The following is a 20,940-nucleotide window of genomic DNA, read 5'->3' on the forward strand; positions in this document are numbered from 1 at the left end:
GTTAGCTGAATTCCTACTTCATATTTCTGTGGCCTGCAGCAGACATCATATTTTTGTGTTCTAAATTCCAATTGTTGAAGAAATTAAAAGAAAGACTATGTAAACTTGGTATAAATTTTTAGAAAATATCAGCAGGTTGAGGAAGAAGGCAAAATATATATTCATGCTACACACACATTGCCTACATTTCTGCTAAGCTGCTGATAGTGCAATGGAAAATGTATAATGAATGATGGCTGGAATTATCAATTATTCTTTCAAGAAATTTAGTTAAATGATTGTGATCTTTAGTCTGATAATATCCGGAAAAGCTTGACATTTATCAAACTATGAGAGGAATTAATAAGGTACTTATTTTTGTAAAGATGAATTAGGAAGCACTGCTTTAAATCTGAAATAGACTCAAAATTGTGACATTTGAGTCACTGTAAATAAAACCCCATGGCATTTATGGATTTCTATTTGTGGTTTAAATATATACAGTGCACAAAATGTCTCCCTAGGCAAAGTGATGACAATAATATTCCCTTGATATTGTCTTAATGTGGTATTCAAAACACCCTGTATCATGCTGACGATAAAATGCAGTCTAGATTTGTAGGGGAGGGTTAATGTACTCTGCCATTTAAGCTAATCTCTATGCCCCAAAGATGATAAAAGTGCATGCTTACTTACAGATAGACTAATTGGCTTTTCAAAGCTAGTTACCGCTGTCTCTTAATAAGCCCTAAAAACAGCATCCCTTGAGGCAGGAAACTATTCTGTTCTTCCCAGAGGACAGGTTTACATCAGCTACCATAGCAACAACAGCTAACTGCTTTCTCTGACTTTTTAAGCTTAGTGTGGGTTTCTTTGCAAAATATTATTCTGTATGCCACCAGTCCTGAAAATCTTGTTTTGGAAGAGCTTGGCTTTGTCCAAACTCAATTTTTATTTTAAATAAAGCATAAATCCTGTCATTTCTTCATTTTACTTGCATGCCTGTAACCCTTCCAAAAAGAGATGCAGGCCTTTTGTTAGAACCATTGATGTGAAGCATGTAATTCTGACACATCACCATTTTTGTCACTAACAAAAAAATAGGTACTTCTAGACTTCAAACTTAGTTTTTATATAAAGGTTTTGGCAAAAGTCATCACAATGTAAACACAGTATATCCATGTGATCTAGTTTAAATTCTCCTGTATACATTCCCTTATAGTAGTGGATGAAAAGCCTCATAGGTAAATTCTCATTTGAGGCCATTTTTGGTGTTTTTAATTTCCCACATTTCAGTTAACTTATTGTCTTATGGTTTCTAGTGCTGCCCCCAAAAAACCATGACCAAAAAGCAAATTGGAGAAGAAAGGGTTTATTTGGCTTACACTTTCACATTGCTGATCATCAATGAAGGAAGTCAAGGACAGGAACTCAAACAGGGCGGGATCCTAGAGGCAGGAGCTCATGCAGAGGCCATATACAGGTGCTGCTTACCAGCTTGCTTTCATCCCCTGGCTTGCCAACTTGCTTTCTTTTAGAACCCAAGACCACCACCCCAGGGAAGGCACCACTCACCATAGGCTGGGCCCTTCCTCATTGATCACTAATTGAGAAAATGCCTTAAAGCTGTATATCATTGAAGGCATTTCCTCATCTGAGGTTCCTTCCTCTCTGATGAGTCTAGCTTGTGTCAAGATCACACACAAAACCAGCCAGCACACTTATCTATAAGGAAGGGTTGCCAACTCACTATAATTGAAGTTATATGTGTTATTTTTATAACCTGTGCCGTTTGTCCAATTCAAATGTATTTTGTTTCCAGAATATAGGGATTTTGGTCAAGGCAAACTATCATGAACACAGACTGTAAATTTGGTGGTTGCCAGTGTTTTAAATAGGATAATTTCCACCATCCAGCATCTTCAATGTTTTACTAGAAAAAGCACTCTTACACTCTATTCCATCAAAATTGTGTTTCCATGCCTCTTTTTAAAGGGTTCTTTTTAATATTTTCAAACGTCTGCAACTAAAATTGCCCTTCCTTTCTTTTGCTAAATATCACAATAACACCTCCCACCTTATCAGCTTCCAATGACCACAAGGAAATTGTCAAAGGTGTTTTTTAAAAAAGAATTGTAATTTTGATATACTAAAGATGTGATTCATTGTTCCTAGTGCTGTGGCTGGGGTCTCACTGGCCCTGATACCCAGGGGCAGTTGGTGAGAGAATGCTAAGGCAACGACACAGACTTTGGGAGGTTGCAAGCAAGTTCGTTTATTAAACAAAAGGCTGGGGTATATATGTGGAGCTGTTAGCAGGCTTTCCTTCAAGCTGCCGTGGTGTTTCTTGGTTGGCCCTGGGTTGCACATCATCACTTTGCAGTTTAGATCTTATGGGTCAGGTTTCCTCTGGCCAGAGGACTTGTTATGCATGTCACAGCTCATTGTTTGCTTAATGCATGGCCCAATGCTTCAGCCTTACCTGCCTCATATCATCCTTTTTATTTTATTTTATAGTTGTTAGTAGAAATTAGAGTTCTTTGCTCTAATCTTGTTGTCCCTACCTCAGGGGCCCCCAATATGGTGACTGCCTGTCTTAGGTTGGTCTGCCTAACAGGCTCTTATCCATCTCTGGCTACCAGCCCTTAGAGGGTGGTTCCTCTGGAAAGCATCATGGGTGTTGGCCTTAGTATTCAGTCATTAAAGATTATGACTGTCTATACATGCTCTGATTCATGCACCATCCTTTCTGAAACATAGAAGCTGACAAATATTAAGCAATATCACCATATAATGTCCTCATATCATATGTACCTTCTGGGTCCCAATGCTGGACTTTCTGATATTTTACCTGTATAGTCTGAACTTCGATGGCTGCTATCCTGTTCTGAATAAAGGCCATCACTTTATTGAATAGGCAAGGTCCAAATGTTAGAATAAGGAGCACTATCATAAGAGGTCCCAATATTGTCAAGATTAGGGTGGTAAGCCAAGGAGATGAGTTGTATCAGGATGCGAACCAGCTCTGATTCACTTCTCTCTCTTTTTTACTCCTATTGAGTCTTTCCCTGACCTTCTCCATGGAATCTTTGGCCAATCCTGAGTGATCTATATAAAAACAGCATTCTTCCCCTAAGGCTGCACATAGCCCAGCTTGTCTAGTCCTCACCTATTTTGTAGTACCATTTCTGCGAGGTATGACAGGGATTCCTGTAAGTGGGAGATAGAGTTCTCAAGCTTTTGAATATCTAAATCAGTGGTGGTCCTCAGATTGGAATAGTGTTTCTCTTAGGATATCAAGGAGGCCTCCCCTGTTCCTAGCCCAGCCAGGTGGGCACCCAATAGAAGACTAATTGAGAGTGCTGTCATTGGCTCCCTTTTTATCCTCTTTCCCAGGGCTAAGCTCCATCTAGTAAGGAATTCTTCATCTGAGCGATAGAGGAGCCTGAGAACTAATCTAACTAGCAAACAACATCCCTTTCTGTTGGCAATAACCTGGGTATGAGCACAGGGTGTCAGTTCCATGGAGCAACCCCACCAGGTATCATACTGGGGGACAAGGTAGCTGGACATGGTAGCTAAGGGAAGGGTCTTGTTGCAGAGGGAATGATGAGTAGCAGCTGTTCCTATGCATAGCCCCTTTCCAATTACCTGCTGCAGGGTGAGTGATGCCTTGGAAGTGCATCAGCATTGCTCTGAATTATTGCTGGTAGAGCAGTTTCCCAGTGTGGCTATGCCTTCATAGTAAGGCTGAGCCATATCATAACAGAACCAGCAGGCATTGGTCAAATCAGGCTGTGAGGCATTTAAAATCTTATATGATTTTTCTACCAGATCTATCAGGGGGTTAATGTCATGAGCTTCGGCAGTAACCTGTGTATGGGCAGAGATGGTGGTTGTTTACTTTTTAGACTGTGATATTATGTAAATGTCTATTTCACTCTGGTTTGTGTGAAAAGAGGTGTTTGTGGTTGCTGACATGGAAGCAGTCCCCAGAGAGGGAGTAGATTTTCTTGCTGGGGGAGGAAGGAAGTGTGGGTTCCCTTTGTTGCACAAGTATGGTGTTAGGTCTGCCATTCTGATGTTCCCCTGTGTGAGTCTCAGGGTAAACAGTAGGCCAGGATTATGCCCAGAATGGTATAATCTCAGCTCCCCCATGTTTTTCCAGTAGTCTAATCCTGCTTCTTGCCTTCCTCTGTAAACCTGATGATCAACTAATTGCATTTACCTCCTGGGGTGGCCCAAGGAAGGTTAGGAAACCTTTCCTTGTCCTAGCAGGGACCACAATTTATTCTTTCCTCACCCTTGTAGCAGATGCCCGTGCCAGGCATTTTCATGTCACCTGCATGTTGTACAGTAATAAAATTCCCTTTGGTGGGGGCGCTCCAGGTGATCCATCCTGTGGATTCACATTCCCAGGCAGCACAATAATAGTCACTAGTGCCCCTGCATTTCTTTTGTCTTGGAAGTATCCCGGGCATACATAAAATCCACAACTTCTAGTTTTACTCTGTCCCCCATGGGAAATACAATCATACCCCAGGAACAGTTCCTGGTCGGATGGGTCCCAGGTCTCTCCTATTAAGTCACATAGGTCTACATAGAGGTCAGGGAACCAAGTCCCAGGAAGATAAAAGGTGGAGTTGGTGCTGTTGGCTAAGTTTCCAGTTTCTGTATTAACAATAAGCCAGGTGTGGTTGATTGGAACATGAGGATTACCTATTATGATCTCCAATGACAGGAGGATTAGTCCAATGACATAGATGAAAGGATGTGTAGCTGAAGTTTTCCTGTGTCCCACCTGGCCCATGGTCAGGACAAATCTCTCTCACCCACCGGTCTTGCAGCTGCTTGGACCCAAGTAAACACATAGAGGCTTATATTAATTAAAACTGCTCAGCCATTACCTCAGGCCTACCACTGACTAGCTCTTACATTTAAATTAACCCATAATTCTTATTTATGTTTAGCCACGTGGCTTGGTACCTTTTCTCAGTTCTTCCTTCACATCTTGCTTCCTCTGTGTCTGGCTGGCGACTCCTGACTCTTCCCAGAATTCTCTTCTCTGCTTGTCCCGCCTATACTTCCTGCCTGGCTACTGGCCAATCAGCATTTTATTTATTAACCAATCAGAGCAACACATTCACAGCATACAGAGCAATATCCACAGCAGGGATGTTTTCCTGATCTGTTGCTGGTCTAATGTCCCAGATCAGCACTCATATTGGCTTCATTTGATCTTGTGGGAAAACACAACTATACCTTCATCCCCTGTTAACAAAGGAGTGGGAGGTTGCCAGGCATTGGATAGAAGGTCTCTACATCTGACCAGGGGGAGTGGCATCTCTTTGGAGAGGGAGACCCAATGCTTATATGCTGGACTCAGGCATTTATCAACAAATGATAGAAAATTGCTCTTAAACAGAACTTCTACCAATGCCAAAAATGGGTCCCTCTTTGTTTCTTTTGATAATTTTTGTAGATTTTCTTTTAAGGAATGATTTATCCTCTCTACTATCACTTGTCCTTATGGGTTATATGGAACACCTGTGGTATTGTCAATAGTCCAGTCGTTTAGGAAATCCTTGAACTGTTGGGAGGTATATGCAGGACTGTTATCTGTCTTTATGGCCCAAGGCACTCCTGGACTATCATAGTTTTTAATGCCTTGATGGTCTGTGATACCTTTTCCCCTATTGTACTAGGGCATAGGTAAATGAGAAGCATGTGTCCACTATCACATGTATGTATTTAAGATTGCCAAAGCGGGAATGGTGGGTAATGTCCATTTACCAGAGCGAATTGGGAACAAGGCCCCTGGGGTTGACACCATGTTTATTCAATGGTCCCAAGGGAACTAGAGAGGCACAAGTGGTGCGGGTCTGGGTTAGATGTTTGCATTGGGCTATGGACAGTTTGGGCCACAATTTGTGCAAGTTATGAGGGGACAAATGAAATTGTTGATGGAATAGTCTAATCTATTCCAATAGGGGCAGGTGTACTGTCATGATGAGCTTGTCAACCTTATCATTGCCTCAAGTAAGTATTCCTGGAAGCCTCGAATGAGATCAGATATGGGTTATATACCAGGGATGCCCCTTATTCTCTAGCATGTCTTCTATTGCTTTCGTGGTCATGGAGATGGAATCTCTAAGGGTTTTTAGTTGTTGCTGGAGTTTTCCTGCCTGGCCCACAGTCAGGACAAATCTGTCAACCGCCAGTCCCACAGCCACTCAGACCCGACCAAGTAAACACAGAGACTTATACTGGTTACAAACTGTATGGCCGTGGCAGGCTTCTTGCTAACTGTTCTTACAGCTTAAATTAATCCATTTCCATTAATCTATACCTTGCCACATGGCTCGTGGCTTACCGGTATCTTCACATTCTGTTTCTCATCGTGGCAGCTGGCAGCGTCTCTCTGACTCAGCCTTCCACTTCCCAGCTTTATTCTCCTCCTTGTCCCGCCTACACTTCCTGCCTAGCCAATGGCCAATCAGTGTTTTATTTATTGACTAATTAGCAACACATTTGCCATACAGAACATCCCACAGCACTTCCCCAATTTTTTTTTTTCAAAAAGGAAGGTTTTAACCTTAACAAAGTAAAATTACATATAATTTGGGAATTTGGGCGTAGCTTCTCTTACTACTTCCTGCTGGAGGGGGGCGCTGTATCTTATGGGGATACAAAGAAAATTTTAGGATTATGGAATAGTCCATGAGGGTGTATCGTCTGAGCCAGTTGCCTTCAAACCATTCTGGATGTTGGATCATCTGGGCCATGGTGTCATCGGAGACCTTTCAGGGGGTCTTGGCTGATCAAACCTGATGTACCTTAATCTTGAACAAATCCATAGCCTCTGGCTTTCTGTGGAAACAAAAGCAGAGTCTCCTTTCCAAAGTAACATATCCTTATATCCAAATTTTGAAGTCAAGGTACCTTTAAAATATACATTTTGGCATAACTCAACAGCTTTTACAATCAAATGTTTTTCTGCAGTTAAAAGTCCCAAAGACAACACAATGCAGATTCTCTGTGTAATATCCATTTTTACGTGGCTTATTTTTATACTACCTTTACTGTCTCTTTAAAGACTTTATTTTTTAAAACTATGTATTTGTTTCTATAACTCTATATATCATCTTTTTTTGTCTCTTTCAAGCCTACGTATCTTTTACACACATTGTAAACTATTACATCTGAATCTGTCTTATTGTGAATCTATTGCCTTAAACTGCAGCAGCTGTGGCTGCTGGATCCACCCACCTCAGCTTCCCAACATGGCCATGGTTTACCGCCAGCTCTGGGAGCTATGGGGGGGGGTCTATGCTTTTAGCCAAGCAGCGTGTAGCCCAGAAACCTCCCCTTTTGCTCTGCACCAGCAAAGGCTAAATCCACCATGCAGCTCAAAGTGCCACTTGCAAAGGCCTCATTCCCGCCATAGGCAGGTCGAGCACGCACGCTAGGAACCCACCAGTAGCTCAAACCAGCAGCTGCCGCTCATTTGAGAGACACAATTAGGAACTGTTTTTAGCTCCGTTTTAGAATCCTTTCTCAGGTTTTAGGTGGAAACTCTTGCCACCATGTTGGACGCCATTTGTTGCTGGAGTTTTCCTGCCTGGCCCACAGTCAGGACAAATCTCTGTCAACCGCCAGTCCCACAGCCACTCAGACCCGACCAAGTAAACACAGAGACTTATACTGGTTACAAACTGTATGGCCGTGGCAGGCTTCTTGCTAACTGTTCTTACAGCTTAAATTAATCCATTTCCATTAATCTATACCTTGCCACATGGCTCGTGGCTTACCGGTATCTTCACATTCTGTTTCTCATCGTGGCAGCTGGCAGCGTCTCTCTGATTCAGCCTTCCACTTCTCAGCTTTATTCTCCTCCTTGTCCCGCCTACACTTCCTGCCTAGCCAATGGCCAATCAGTGTTTTATTTATTGACTAATTAGCAACACATTTGCCATACAGAACATCCCACAGCATTTAGTTTAGCAAAGGACAACAGCTTACATGCCTGGGTCATGTATCAGCTGTCTGAAAAATGTTTATGGGTACTGACTAGCTCAACTCCAGTACCTTAAGGATGGCCAGGAGTTCTCCCATTTGGACAAAGCCTGGGTAAAGTTGGATATGAGTTATTTCTTTGCTATTCGGCATTGTGATTAATTGGCCAAAGTTTGTTCTATAGGCATCTGTAAAGGCTATAGCCACTTGAGGAAGATAGACATTCAAGGGGTTAGCATACGGGCTTAAAGTTAACTCAAGGAGTGGCAAGGCTGACAAATGTTTATTTTGGGGAAATTGGTTATCCAAGGTCCCTGAAAAACCCATCATCATTTGTGGTGATATTTTATTTGTATGTTAATAAATAAAGTTTGCCTGGAGATCAGAGGAAATAGCAAGCCACTTTAAGTAAACACAAAAGTCAGGCAGTGGTAGCACATGCCCTTAATCCTATCACTTAGCAGGCAGGTTCTCTGTGTGTTCAAGGCCACACTAGGGAACAGAGCCAAGCATGGTGACACACGCCTTTAATCCAAGTACCAACCCTAGAGACCTGGAGGTCTGTACAGACAGACAGTGACAAGGAAGTGAGGTAGCTGGGCTAAGAGCCAATGAGAGGGCAGAACAGCAAGGCATTAAAGGCATGGGTAGACAGGAACTAGCACACTTTGGAAGCTGCAGTGTGGTGAGGTAAGGTTAGCTGGTGGCTATTCCTATTTCCCTGATTTCTAAGGCTTTCACCCCTATATTTGGCTCCAAGATTTTTATTTAATAAGACCACTTAGAAATTAATCTACAATCATTTTTTGGAAGGGAAGATAGTCTGCTCATAAGGGTTGGGTATTTTGGACAGGGAAGGGGAGGACAATCCTATCTGGTTCATGGCCCATGATTATCCTAGCAGTTGCTCTTGCTTTAATGCCTATCTCAAAGGTAATAACAAACTTCAAGGTGATACTGGATAACTCAGAATGTGACAGATGTATCCATATTAGGGAGCCTGATTGCCACAGTGTTCCCAGTATGCTGCCCTTAGTCCAAAGGACTAGGGCTATGAGGGGAACCTTTGGATCATGTTTCCTCAGAGAGGCATTATAGGCAAGTTCACTAGCCCTCTTTAAGAGATCCCTGGCCCCTGTCAATCATATATTTGCAGAGGGGGAGGAATGCCCTTTGAGGAGAGAAAACAATTGTCTCATGTTTTCATCAGGAGTTGGGAGAAATTGTTTGAGCCAATTAATGGTGCCACAAAGTTCCTGGAGGTCTGTAAGGGAGTAGGACTCTTGTATTATTATAGAGGCATTGAGAGATTGGATGGCTTGGCTGATTTGGTAGCCCAAGAACACAAATGGGGATAGCCATTGTTTCTTTTCTGGGGCCACCTTGAGGCAAAGGGCTCCTAAGTCCTCAAGGAGCTGGGGCAATAACTCCTGAAGTCTCTGTCTCCTCAGGTGCGCCAACAGGATGCCATCCATATAGTGGATCATTAATACCTCACTGGGGACCCTAGCTGAGGTCTGTTGAACATACAACTGGCAGATGACTGGACTATTTTTCATAACCTTCCAGTAATAATGGGAAGCAGGTTTTTGAACATTGGGCTCCCAGACAGTGAACACAGTGCTCTCTGTCCTCTGGAGCCAGTGGCATTGAGAAAAAGCAATCTTTAATATTCATTACAAGAATATGCCATCCTGGTGGAATAACACCTGAGTGCAGTAGCCCTGCCTAAGGGGGGGCCATCTTTTCCATTTGTGCATTGATTGGTCTTAAGTCTTGCAGAAGGCAAAATTTTCCTGACTTTTTCTTAATTACAAAATGGGGGTATTAAACCTACTGCAGGAATGTTCAGTATGGCCCAGTGACAATTGCTCTTCAATTAACTCTCTCAATGCTGATAGTTTAGGTTCTATAATAGGTCATTGGTCTACCCACACAGGCTTCTGTGATGTCCAATTTAATGGTATGGGCCTGGGAATATTTATATCTGGGGGGGGGGGGGGCAGTAGCCCTTAGAATTGGGAGTGAAGGCTAGAATTTCTAACAGATTGACCTGTCATGTCATATGTTTCTATATCCTCATAATGGCCTTATCATTTGTGGTAAGCATAGCCCCCATTTCCTCTAATAGATTGTGACCCCAAAGAGTACATAGTGCTTCAGGCAGAATCGCCCCTGATTGTATCAAGGTCCTTCCAGTGAACCGGGTGAAGGGTTGTTTTAGAAGGCTTATCCCCTCCTATCCCAGTACTGGTTGGGCGATTTTTAAGTTTCCAATGTGGGAAGGCCTGGCCATCATTAAGATATATTACAGAGGCTTCTGCCCCAGTTTCTACCAAACCCTTGGTGGGTCTGCCATCCAGATAAATAGTCATCATGGGAGAATGATGAAATATAGGGAGGGTCCAGAAAACCTTTGGCTATAGGGGGTCCCCTCTTATTTGCCAGGCTGAGGGGTGCCCCTCTTTAAGATTAAAGGCAACTGGGGAGAGCTTCTACAATCACATGCCCAATGAAATTCTTTTTGGCAATTGGGGCATTTGGTCTTGGGTAAGGTTTTAGGGCAATCTCTACAAAGGGGACATGACTGACCACAGCCCCAACAAGAATGGTTAGGTGGGTCCACAACCATTATCTTTGGAAGCAAATAGTGGGTTGACAGAGGCAGTAAGGGTTGCTATGGGTCCTGCCTGAGGGTTGAGATCATGAGTAGCAATCACCCATTTATGAATGTCCTCATTATGCACCACCACAACTGCATGGCAGGTAAGGGCATTAAGCCTTCCTCACATTGTTTAATGAGCATCTCCCTGGTCGGGTCAGGATCCACCTGTTTCTCCACTGCCTCATTGACTTGGGCCATGAAGTCAGTAAACAATTCCCCAGGCTGTTGTATCAGATTATGGAAGTAGGCAGTCAGATCCCGTGGAGTATAGGATTTCAAGGCTTTAAATGCAAGTTCAGAAACCTGCTGAAAATAGGCATGCAGGCCAATTTGGGCTTGAGTCACAAGATTAACATTGGCCCCAGCCAGTCAGCATCTCTAGGGAAATAACAACATTATATTGTATATTGAGGCACGTCTGTACTTCAGCTTGATTATTATAGGCTACCCACTAGTTACGAAAAGTGGTGGGTTCAAGCACTGCTTTCATCAAACAATAGCAGCCATAACAGATTTGAAATTGCATTTCCCACTGTTGCAGTACTTGCTCAAAATACGGGGAGTTGGGGCCTGACTCATTGGCAGCTTTATGGATCAAGGAAAGATCAGCTAGAGGGGTAGGAACCCATGGCTGAACCACTGTGTTGGTGCCAACATTAACTGGAAATGCAAAAGGATTTGTTGGGTGATAACCAGAGAATTTAAGCTGAGGTGTGGTGGTCTCAGTTATCCCTGAGGGGCAATGGGAAGCAGAGAGTGGGGAGGTATCCTGTAAGACTCCCCAGGGATAAATAGTACATCACGGTTTATCATCCTTAAGGACAGATTTCCTGGGTGTTTTCTTGGGGGGAGGTGGATCTGTCTATGAAGTGTCCTCTTCCCCATCTGAGGTATGTTCCTCATAAGGCAGTAGAGAGATGAGGGAAAGTGAGGAACATTTTTGTTCCACACAATGGTCATTAAAGGACCGGAGTACCTCCTCTGTAGTGCCCAATTTTATACATGCTATGATTCCCAAAAGAATTGGGACAAAGGCTGTGTGGGGTGATTTCCCTTCCTGCACTTCCTGTTTCCTAGTTTACAAAAGGTCCCTCATCCATAATGATAGGTCCCAAATGTTTTCAGGTGATATCCAGGGTGTGATAACAGAAGCCTCATTCTAAAATTTTTCTAGATGGGAAGTTTTAACTCTAATTTCCCTAGTCAGAAGCAGAGCTTTAAGGGACTTCAGTTGGAAAGTTTCCCATAACAAAGGAACTATAGGCAGGGGAGAGACAAACTAAAGAAGCCAATAATTCACCACATTTGATTTGCAGTGACTGGAGAATCATGACCGTGAATTTAAGAAATCGGGCACTGCCCTATTGGCTTTTAACTGGTAGTCACATAACTGATTTGCAAAAGAGAGAAGGGTAAACAAAAGGCTACCATCTACACCCTTCAGGGCTGTTGGGACCCTCCCAGGGAACAAAGAGCCTTTCAGTCAATCCCAGAGAGTTGCCCTGGGCAAAAGACACCAGTGGACTCAGAGTTGTGGGGGATCCTCGTGGAATCAGGGGCGTAGAAAAGATTGTGTGTGTGGAGCCGAATGAGAATGCTTTGTGAGGGACTTCTGGTAGTTAGGCCTAGGCCCTATACTCACACTGTGTCTCCAAGAGAGAAAAGACTGGTCAGAGGGTCAATTCTTGATCCCATTTCCTGGGTGACCAACCCTTATGTGGCAACGCCTCGTGGATCGATCGTAAACAGAGTGTACCCTAAAGACAAAATGAACAGGGTAAAGGAATGAAAAGATACATAGAGAAAAAGACCCCAATACTCACTGCTTGGGGGAGGAAAACATAAAACGTGCAAAATGGTCAACTCACCGAGAACAGATGAGGGGGGTGAATTAGCACACCGAGTCGAGTGAGGAATCGGGACAGCAAGCCAAACAGCACTAAAGAAAAAAGGCGACCCAAAAGAGGAAGTTAAAGAGGACCCAAAGGGCAAGATGCAGGTAGTCCATCCACATTAGGGGCCAGAATGTTTCTGGCACCATGGCTGGGGTCTTGCTGACCCTGATACCTGGGGGCAGTGGGTGAGAGGACTCGGAGGCAATGACACAGACTCCAGGAGGTTACAAGTAAGCTCTTTCATTAAACAAAAGGCTGGGGTGCTGTGGGATGGTCTGTATGTCAAATTGCTCTGATTGGTCAATAAATAAAACACTGATTGGCCAGTGGCTAGGCAGGAAGTATAGGCGGGACTAACAGAGAGGAGAAAAGAAAGAACAGGAAGGCAGAAGGAGTCACTGCCAGCCACCGCCATGACAAGCAGCATGTGAAGATGCCGGTAAGCCACGAGCCACGTGGCAAGGTATAGATTTATGGAAATGGATTAATTTAAGATATAAGAACAGTTAGCAAAAAGCCTGCCACAGCCATACAGTTTGTAAGCAATATAAGTCTCTGTGTTTACTTGGTTGGGTCTGAGTGGCTGTGGGACTGGCGGGTGACAAAGATTTGTCCTGACTGTGGGCAAGGCAGGAAAACTCTAGCTACACTGGGGTATATATGTGAGGCTGTTGGCGGACTTTTGCTTCTAGCTGTCATGGTGTTCCTTGGTTGGCCCTGGGTTGCACATCATCATTTTTTGGTTTGGAGCTTATGGGCCAGGTTTCCTCTGGCCAGAGCACTTGTTGTGCATGTCACAGCTCATTGTTTGCTTAAGGTGTGGCCCAGTGCTTCAGCCTTACTTGCCTCAATTCATATTTTTCCCCTCTTCTTTTTCTTTTTTCTCTCTATGGTTCTTAGAAAGCCACACTTACTATAAATTCTAGAACTGTGTTCTTAAACTCCAGTACAAAGACAAAGTTTGTATCTCTCCTTGTCTCTTGCCCTGTGTGAGATCACCTGCTGACTTTGATGTCATGTTAAGTTACTTAAGTTTAGCAACACTTGGGAATTCACATAAGGATCATTGTAAGATGAATTAATAAAAAACACAGGAGCCAGATATTGGGGTTAACCCTGAAAGAACAGAGACAGAACAAGCCACATCCAACCTCATCTTGCCAATTCCTCAGCTGATCTTGTTTCCTCAGACTGGAAGCGTCTGAGTCCTTGTCCAAATGGATCTCAGCTGAACTGCTGCTAAAAGCCTAAAAGCTTAACAAAGACTCTAGTTCCTGGTCCTCAGGCGTTACATACCTTTCTGCTTCCTGTCATCACTTCCTGGGATTAAAGGCGTGTGTCAGCCTGCCTGGCTGTTTCCAGTGTGGCTTTGAACTCACAAAGATCCAGACAGATCTCTGCCTCTGGAATGCTAGGATTAAAGGCGTGTGCTACCACTGCCTAAACCTATGTTTAATATAGTGGCTGTTCTGTCTCTGACCCCCAGGTAAGTTTATTGGGGTACACAATATATCAACCATAGATCATAAACAGGGTGATTTGAGCCTGTGATTCTCTCTGGCCCTCTACACCTTTCCCTCAGTTCTTACATCTTTCCTCTGTAGTTATTTTTATAAATTCATGTCTTATTTTTGTTCCTACATTATTTATTCAATCTGTAAGAGGGTTATGATCAAATAATTAAAAGTACAGCCCCATGCCATCATGTGTTATTCAACTGGCAAGGCCTGATCTATAACCTTGTAATTGACATTGCAAAGATGACTCAAAATACAGATTTATATCTATAGTTGTGGGAACCATGATGTCTTAGTTAGGGTTTCTATTGCTGTGAAGACACACCATACCCAAAGTGTGGTGATATATTATGCACCCCAATAAAGCTTACCTGGGGATCAGAAGACAGAGCCAGACACTAAATTAGACACAGAGGTCAGGCAGTGGTGGCACACACCTTTAATCCTATCACTGGGGAGGCAGACCTCTGTCTGAATCTCTTTGAGTTCAAGGGCTACATGAGAGAAACAGAGCCAGGCAGTGGTGACATATGCCTTTAATCCCAGAAAGTAATATGGCAGGACACAGAAAGGCATATAAAGTGTGAGAAAACAGGAACTCATGCTCTAAGGACTGAGGATTTCCTACAGATAAGAACTTGTGGCTGGCTTGCTCTTCTTCTCTGATCATTCAGCTTTCACCCAAATATCTGGCTCTGGGTTTTTTTTTTTTTTTAATTAAAAGATCATCTAAGATTTGAACAACACCAAGGCAAGTCTTACAAAGGAAAACAATTAATTGGGGCTGGCTTACAGTTCAGAGGTTTAGTCCATTATTATCATGGCAGGGAACATGGCAGCATGCAGGAAAACATGATGCTAGAGAAGGAGCTGAGAGTTCTACATCTTGATCCACAGGCAGCAGAAGGAGACTGTGTACAACACTGCGTGTAAATTGAGCATATAAGACCCCACAGTGACACACTTCCTCCAACAAGGTCATACTTACTTCAACAAGGCCATTCCTCCTAATAGTACCACTCCTATGGACCAAGCATTCAATTGAGGCCATACCTATTCAAACCACCATACACGATACCCTGAAATTTAACAGAAAAATTTAGATGGAGATGATGCCATATTATCTGTGGTCACTCAGGGTTATAACACAAATAACTTGAATGTCACTTGGTAAAAAGCCTTTGAGAAATGCAAAACACCCTTGAAGAAGAATAAGATTTCAAGATATAGATACTATTTCTTGGGCCATTTGTGGGATCCTCCACAGAAGTACTAAATATCCCAAACACAGGATACTCACAATATCCTGTTGGTGCTGTTTGGCACACAGATAGAGATCAAGATATCTTTTAGGAATCAGTATATTTCACTGAAATTAGTTATCCCATTTTATGGATGTTCACATTCAAATAACTAAGATGGCATCAAATAGAAAAAGTTTCTCAGGTCTCATGCCTTGGTCTCAGGGCCTACATCTCCTGTCCAACATAAACCATAGCATCCAAGCTGGCTGTGTCCAGGTTCTAGGATTCTCTGGTTTGGGTAGAGGGAGCAGGATAAACAAAGCTCTGTCTGCTTGAGACAGGATTCAGAAAACATCTGTTTAGTAACCTTAATTGTGTTCTGTTCTTAATCTCCTCAGCATTACAAATGGTGGGGTTTATATATGTTAACTACTCATATGTCCCGCTGGGAAGTGACATGACAATATAGAAGAGGAGAAGCCAGCTAAAACTCAGGCAAATGTCCCCTTGGGTGACTGTTTGTGGCCTCCCTGAATCTAGGGGAGGAGTTAGGGGATAATTGAGGCCTTAGACTGTGTACTTTGCAGACCTCAGTGAGGTTTCACTGATCCCCCCCTCATCACCTATTGTTGCTAGGAGAAAGTCTAGGCCTGGGCCCAAGTAACCATCTTCAGTGCTGTCTGAAGTGTAGCCTCAGATAGAGCATGGGTTGAGATGGAGGAGCATCACTGAGTAGACCCTACAAACCCAAGGTCTGCTCTATGTTTATCACTGGGCTCAATGCAAACCTCTTCAGAGGGCTGCCTTTCACAGCCTTGGGAGACCTTAGAAACTGGAAACTGGAACATATAGGTTCTTAGAATGGTGAAGGCCTAGCCCTGGCCTCTGAATATATGTCAAATCTCCATGGAGAGAAGTTCCACACCTCATTGTTTACCTAAAGCCATGTTGAAAACAATGCCAAAGTGTAAAGGAATAACTCATTACTAAATAGCTCAGGTGGACTTTTTGTGGATTGTTCCTTCAGTTGGTGCAGGAAGGACATAGAGGGTAACTCCTTCTTATACCTTCACCATTTGCAACTTAACTCTCAAGTTTCTCCTTGAAAACAGAGGAGCATTTATAGGAAACACACATTGACTCTTGATTATCCTACCCTACAACTGATTGTTGTGTCTTGTTTACAACTATTGACAGAAAGTTCGTCCCAAAGACCCATACATAGGGGAATCAGGAGAAATGAAATATTTCATTGTGCCTAGGAAAGTGAAAGTAGAAAACCTTAATGACTATTTAAAGGAAAATATTTCTCAAAAATATCTTAAAATAGTAAAACTAGGTGACTGAGAAACTGAAAGTTACTTTTATTTTTTGAGAAGTATTTAGTTGATTCTAAGGCATCTGAATGTTTACTTTTCTTTAATATTAGATATAATCACAGTTTTATAGTATAAAAGTTTTCTTGGAAAGTTTTGAGCTGTACTGATTTTAATAGTCTGTGCTTTTATTGAATGTACTGAGATTTCAAATTTTGAAGAGCATTTGAAAAGCATCCCTCCAAATCCATTGAATAATTAGCACATACCTGAATTAGCAATATTCTGTAGCAGACTATACACCCACTACAGGAATGAATGGTTACTAATGTAAATAATATAATTGTTCATCTCCATGTCCACTGCAATAATCTAGATTCAATGACATTTTAAATGGCCCAACCTAATTTATAAAGGGAACTCACTTGCATAGCTCCTAAAATCAATTTTCCAAGAAAAGGAGCTCAAGATTTTTTGGAAAGATAGGTAAGTCTAGATCAATGAAAAAATAATCTAAGAAAATGTGTTAGTTCTTATATAAGAAGCTAAGGTTTTCTTTAAAGAGTTAATAGAACTAAAGTAAGAGAGAACATGGAAAACAAATTATAGGGCTTGGACTGTGATAATATGGACATCACACATGCAATGGTGTCTGTGGATAACACAAATATATTGAGTTTCCTGTGGTTTTGAGTCCATGCGGTGAATAAAAAAAGATATATATTGAAGAAGCTAGGGAGATCCGAACATTTCCTAGGAAATCTTATTACTCAGTCCTTGTGATATGTCCATACATTTATTCCACCAATAAAGAACAGTCACTCAGCATTATATGTATCACTTAGATGGTATATATTGTGTGGCTCAACAGAATTACCCCATCACTGTGCTTTCTATCCAGATGAAATGTATAAAACAATTACAATCAGCTATCATTTTAAACTAGTATGAACTTAAAACTTGCAAAAATATGAATGACCTATTGTATGTTTATAAGTTCTTAACATTTAGAAGAAAAGATCACAGAATTTTAGCACTGTTGATCAGTAATGTGCTAGCCAGCTACTTGATTTGCATAAACTTGTGAACTTATATGGATAGAGACAACGAAGACTATGAAAAAAATTACAAGAAATAAGGCTTAAAGTGTTTCTTCAGGACTATGGATTAGAATCTAAGTTATTTCCCTGGAATCCCTCTCAAATTTTGATTAGCATCTTCAAGTCCAGAGTGACCTAGAAATAAGTATTTAAAAATTACTAAAAAGAAAATAGTGATAATATTTTAAAATTTTCATATTTTCTAAATGTATAGAAATCTAGCTTATTGTAATGACAGCCTGGAATCTTTTCTGAAACATGCACTCAAGAGCCTACTTAGAATTCAGTATTAAATATATAAAAAAAACTTAGTGCTAGGGGATGTCTTTCTGTACACTGTGAGTATATGCTGTTCCCACTGGTTAATAAATAAGCTGCTTTGGCCTATGGCAAGGCAACTTAGAGGCAGGTGGGAAATCCAAGGAGAGAGACAGGAAAGAGAAAGACAGAGTCTGGAGAGACACCAGCCTGCTGCCCAAAGAGCAACATGCCAGTAGACTTGTAAAGCCAGGGAACACGTGGCAAAACATAGGTTAATGGAAATGGGTTAATTTAAGATATAAGAGCTAGCTAGTAAGAGGCCTGACATATTAAATAATATTAAGCCTCTGAGTGATTATTTTATAAATGGATATAGGACTGTGGGGTGGGACCAGAGAAACATGAGACCTCAGGGCCAGGAGGAACCAGAGAAAACTTCCGGCTACATCTTAGTCTGACTGCATTTATAGTTTAGATCTGAATTCTATTCAGATAGTTCATGTAACCATATAAGCCCTTAGAAACAGAAGAGGCAGGGAGAAGCATCAGAACACTGCTGCTAAAGGGAAAAGGCAGAGAGGAGTAAGTAGAACTTGAACTGCTGTTGCTGGCTCAGGAAGGCAGGAGGAAGTTGGTGAATGTGTCTCTAGAACCTGAGAACTAGTACCCTCTAACAGCCATTAAAGAAGCAAGGCCCTCAGTCCTATACCCTCAGGGAAGAAAACTTCACTGGCAACTTGGAGAAGTCTGGAAGCACATTATTTTGTGGACTCTCCTGAAAGAAGCTGTGTTTCTTACATCCTGATTTTGTTTCTGTGAACCCACAGGCCTTGCTAGTTTCTTTGGCTTTCTAATCTGTAGAACTTGGAAATCACAAATGTGTGCTGTTTAAATTTCACCAACAGAAAACAAATAATACTTTTAGCCTTAGTACTAAATAAAATCATTTAAGTACTAAGTAAAATCATTTAAGAATTCCACATTGGAGGTTCATTATAAACTTTCTCTTTCTGAAACTCTACTAATATTGGGCAAGTTAAGATCTCTGTTTAGGTATTTTTTACATGCTGGAAAGTTGAAGGTATGCTATAATATTTCACTGACTTCATATAAGATTGCCTCAAGGTTTTGGTGGGCAATCTGCCAATTCCTTCTTTTGTGTGCTACTTGAAGTAAAAATTTCTACAACATTCCATCCTAAATTCTTGCACTTCAATTCTTCCCACCTCTTCCTCTTTTCTTTTTGATCTTCCTCTTTCATCTGTAACTATAACTTTTTCATTATCTTGAAATCTGATATGGAATCTGGAATAAAATTCAAAACTATTTCCTGTGCCCTCTTCTAATTAAAAGAACAAAATTATGTGTGGGGTTAGAATTGGTGGGTTATTTTATCCAAAATCCATCATTGCCCCAAGGGGCATGCCACAGAGATTTATTTCACCGTCATGTCAGTCCAGTACATTTTGCATGGGAGGAATTTTTTGATTCTTCAATAGACAATTTGAATAACAAGGAAAGCAGCATGGGTCAGTCATCCTTGTATATTATACTTCTCATTGGACAAACCACAAAGATAGCAGCCAATGAAGGACACAGGGTGGTACAGTTACACATTTACTAACTTATTAGGGCTCAACTTAGATATAAATTATTTATGTAAATTTCTCAGGAGTTATTTTAGCAGAGGTTCATGAACACAATGTCTATAGCATTTTTGCAAAATGCCTTCAATAGAATAATTCTTTCATGTCTTTTATTGGCAACTTCTCATTTGTGGATGGTCTACATTGCGGTGTAACTGATAGTGTTAGCTGCCTCTTCAAAAGATGTCCAGGTCTCTTTGGTTGGGGTTCCATTTGAGAGTTGGAGACTTCAAGGCTCAACCAAAGAGAGCATGAACTTACTTTGACTCTTGCTAATTCTGCAAGCAGCAACTTAAATTAACTTGCTTTCAATTTTCACACTGCTAAATTAGGCTCAACTGAAGGAGAGTCTGAACTGAATTTAACTTATGTCAGGGCTGAAAACAACAACTGTATTTTTCATAAACCTGACATAATTCTTGAAGTAAAAAGTTTCTTATCTGTAGCTGTCTTCAGAATATATACTATTCCAAACTATATAGCCTGGCAACTACCACTACACCAGCATTTCACTGTTATTTAGTTTATTAGCATTATCTTTTCTCTTTATATTAACTCCTTGAGAATTCCATACAATGTATTTTGATCATATTCAGCCCTTCCTTTAGGGAGCTAAGGAAGCCCGGAGTGAGTGAAGTCCTGAGGAAACGTGTGATTTGACATGAGTCCAGCCCGTTGAGGGCTCCAAGACCAATAGGCCCATCATAAATTTTCAAAGCTGTTACTCATATGTGCCAGGCTCAAGAGGGATGGCAAAACTTCCCTCAGGAGTGGTTAAGAATGACTGATCAGTGTGTGCAAAGACCAGCAACTGAAGCTTCCTCTGGATGTTTATAACCTGAGACTGCCAGTATACAGAAATGTCCTATCAAGACTACCTAACCCCTCCCCTTGTGCTGTACTTAATGAACAAGCTGAGGTTCCAGGTTCTGGCCATAGAGGTTAGAGAACCCTCACCTAATGCCAGCTTCATTGCATGTGTGTTTGTGTTTCTGTCTTTTTCGTTCCTTTGCTGACCCTGGCCAGGGTTACAGAACCCAAGTAGCACAGGACACAGCCTAATCCTTTAAACTTCTCCAAGGTCCACACCACCTCCCTGCTTTCATAGCTTGGTATCATTTCTTTAAACCCATCAAGTCCAATTTGTGTTGCACGTATACTCTAGGGTGCATGGCCATCCACTAGAGCATGATTGGCCTCCAAGGAGTCACAACCTTAAAGAAAACTCACTCTCTTTCTACAAACACCTATCAGTTCCCAATACTTCCTCAGCTCAGGGTGGGACATCATGCTTACCTCTC

At 41.8% G+C, this 20,940-nt stretch overlaps 1 long non-coding RNA gene across 3 annotated transcripts in view; it reads right to left on the reverse strand.

The window, feature by feature from the left end:
* LOC128113056 (uncharacterized) overlaps positions 1–20,940 on the reverse strand; it is a 34,859-nt gene that overhangs the window by 10,614 nt on the left and 3,305 nt on the right. The window contains exons 2-5 of one of the 3 annotated variants that reach the window (XR_008219331.1): positions 15,061–15,151; positions 12,529–12,599; positions 12,303–12,417; positions 1,336–4,826 (exon numbers count right to left, since the gene is read on the reverse strand). This is a non-coding gene — a long non-coding RNA (uncharacterized LOC128113056). Of the gene's footprint in view, positions 1–1,335; positions 4,827–6,240; positions 12,418–12,528; positions 12,600–15,060; positions 15,152–20,940 lie in introns of those variants that run through there. The other 2 variants (XR_008219330.1, XR_008219329.1) reach the window with 2 other exon arrangements.

Source organism: Peromyscus californicus, unplaced genomic scaffold, assembly GCF_007827085.1.
Source record: "Peromyscus californicus insignis strain IS unplaced genomic scaffold, ASM782708v3 Scaffold_17__1_contigs__length_78620276, whole genome shotgun sequence".
In the NCBI taxonomy this organism is placed as follows: domain Eukaryota; kingdom Metazoa; phylum Chordata; class Mammalia; order Rodentia; family Cricetidae; genus Peromyscus; species Peromyscus californicus.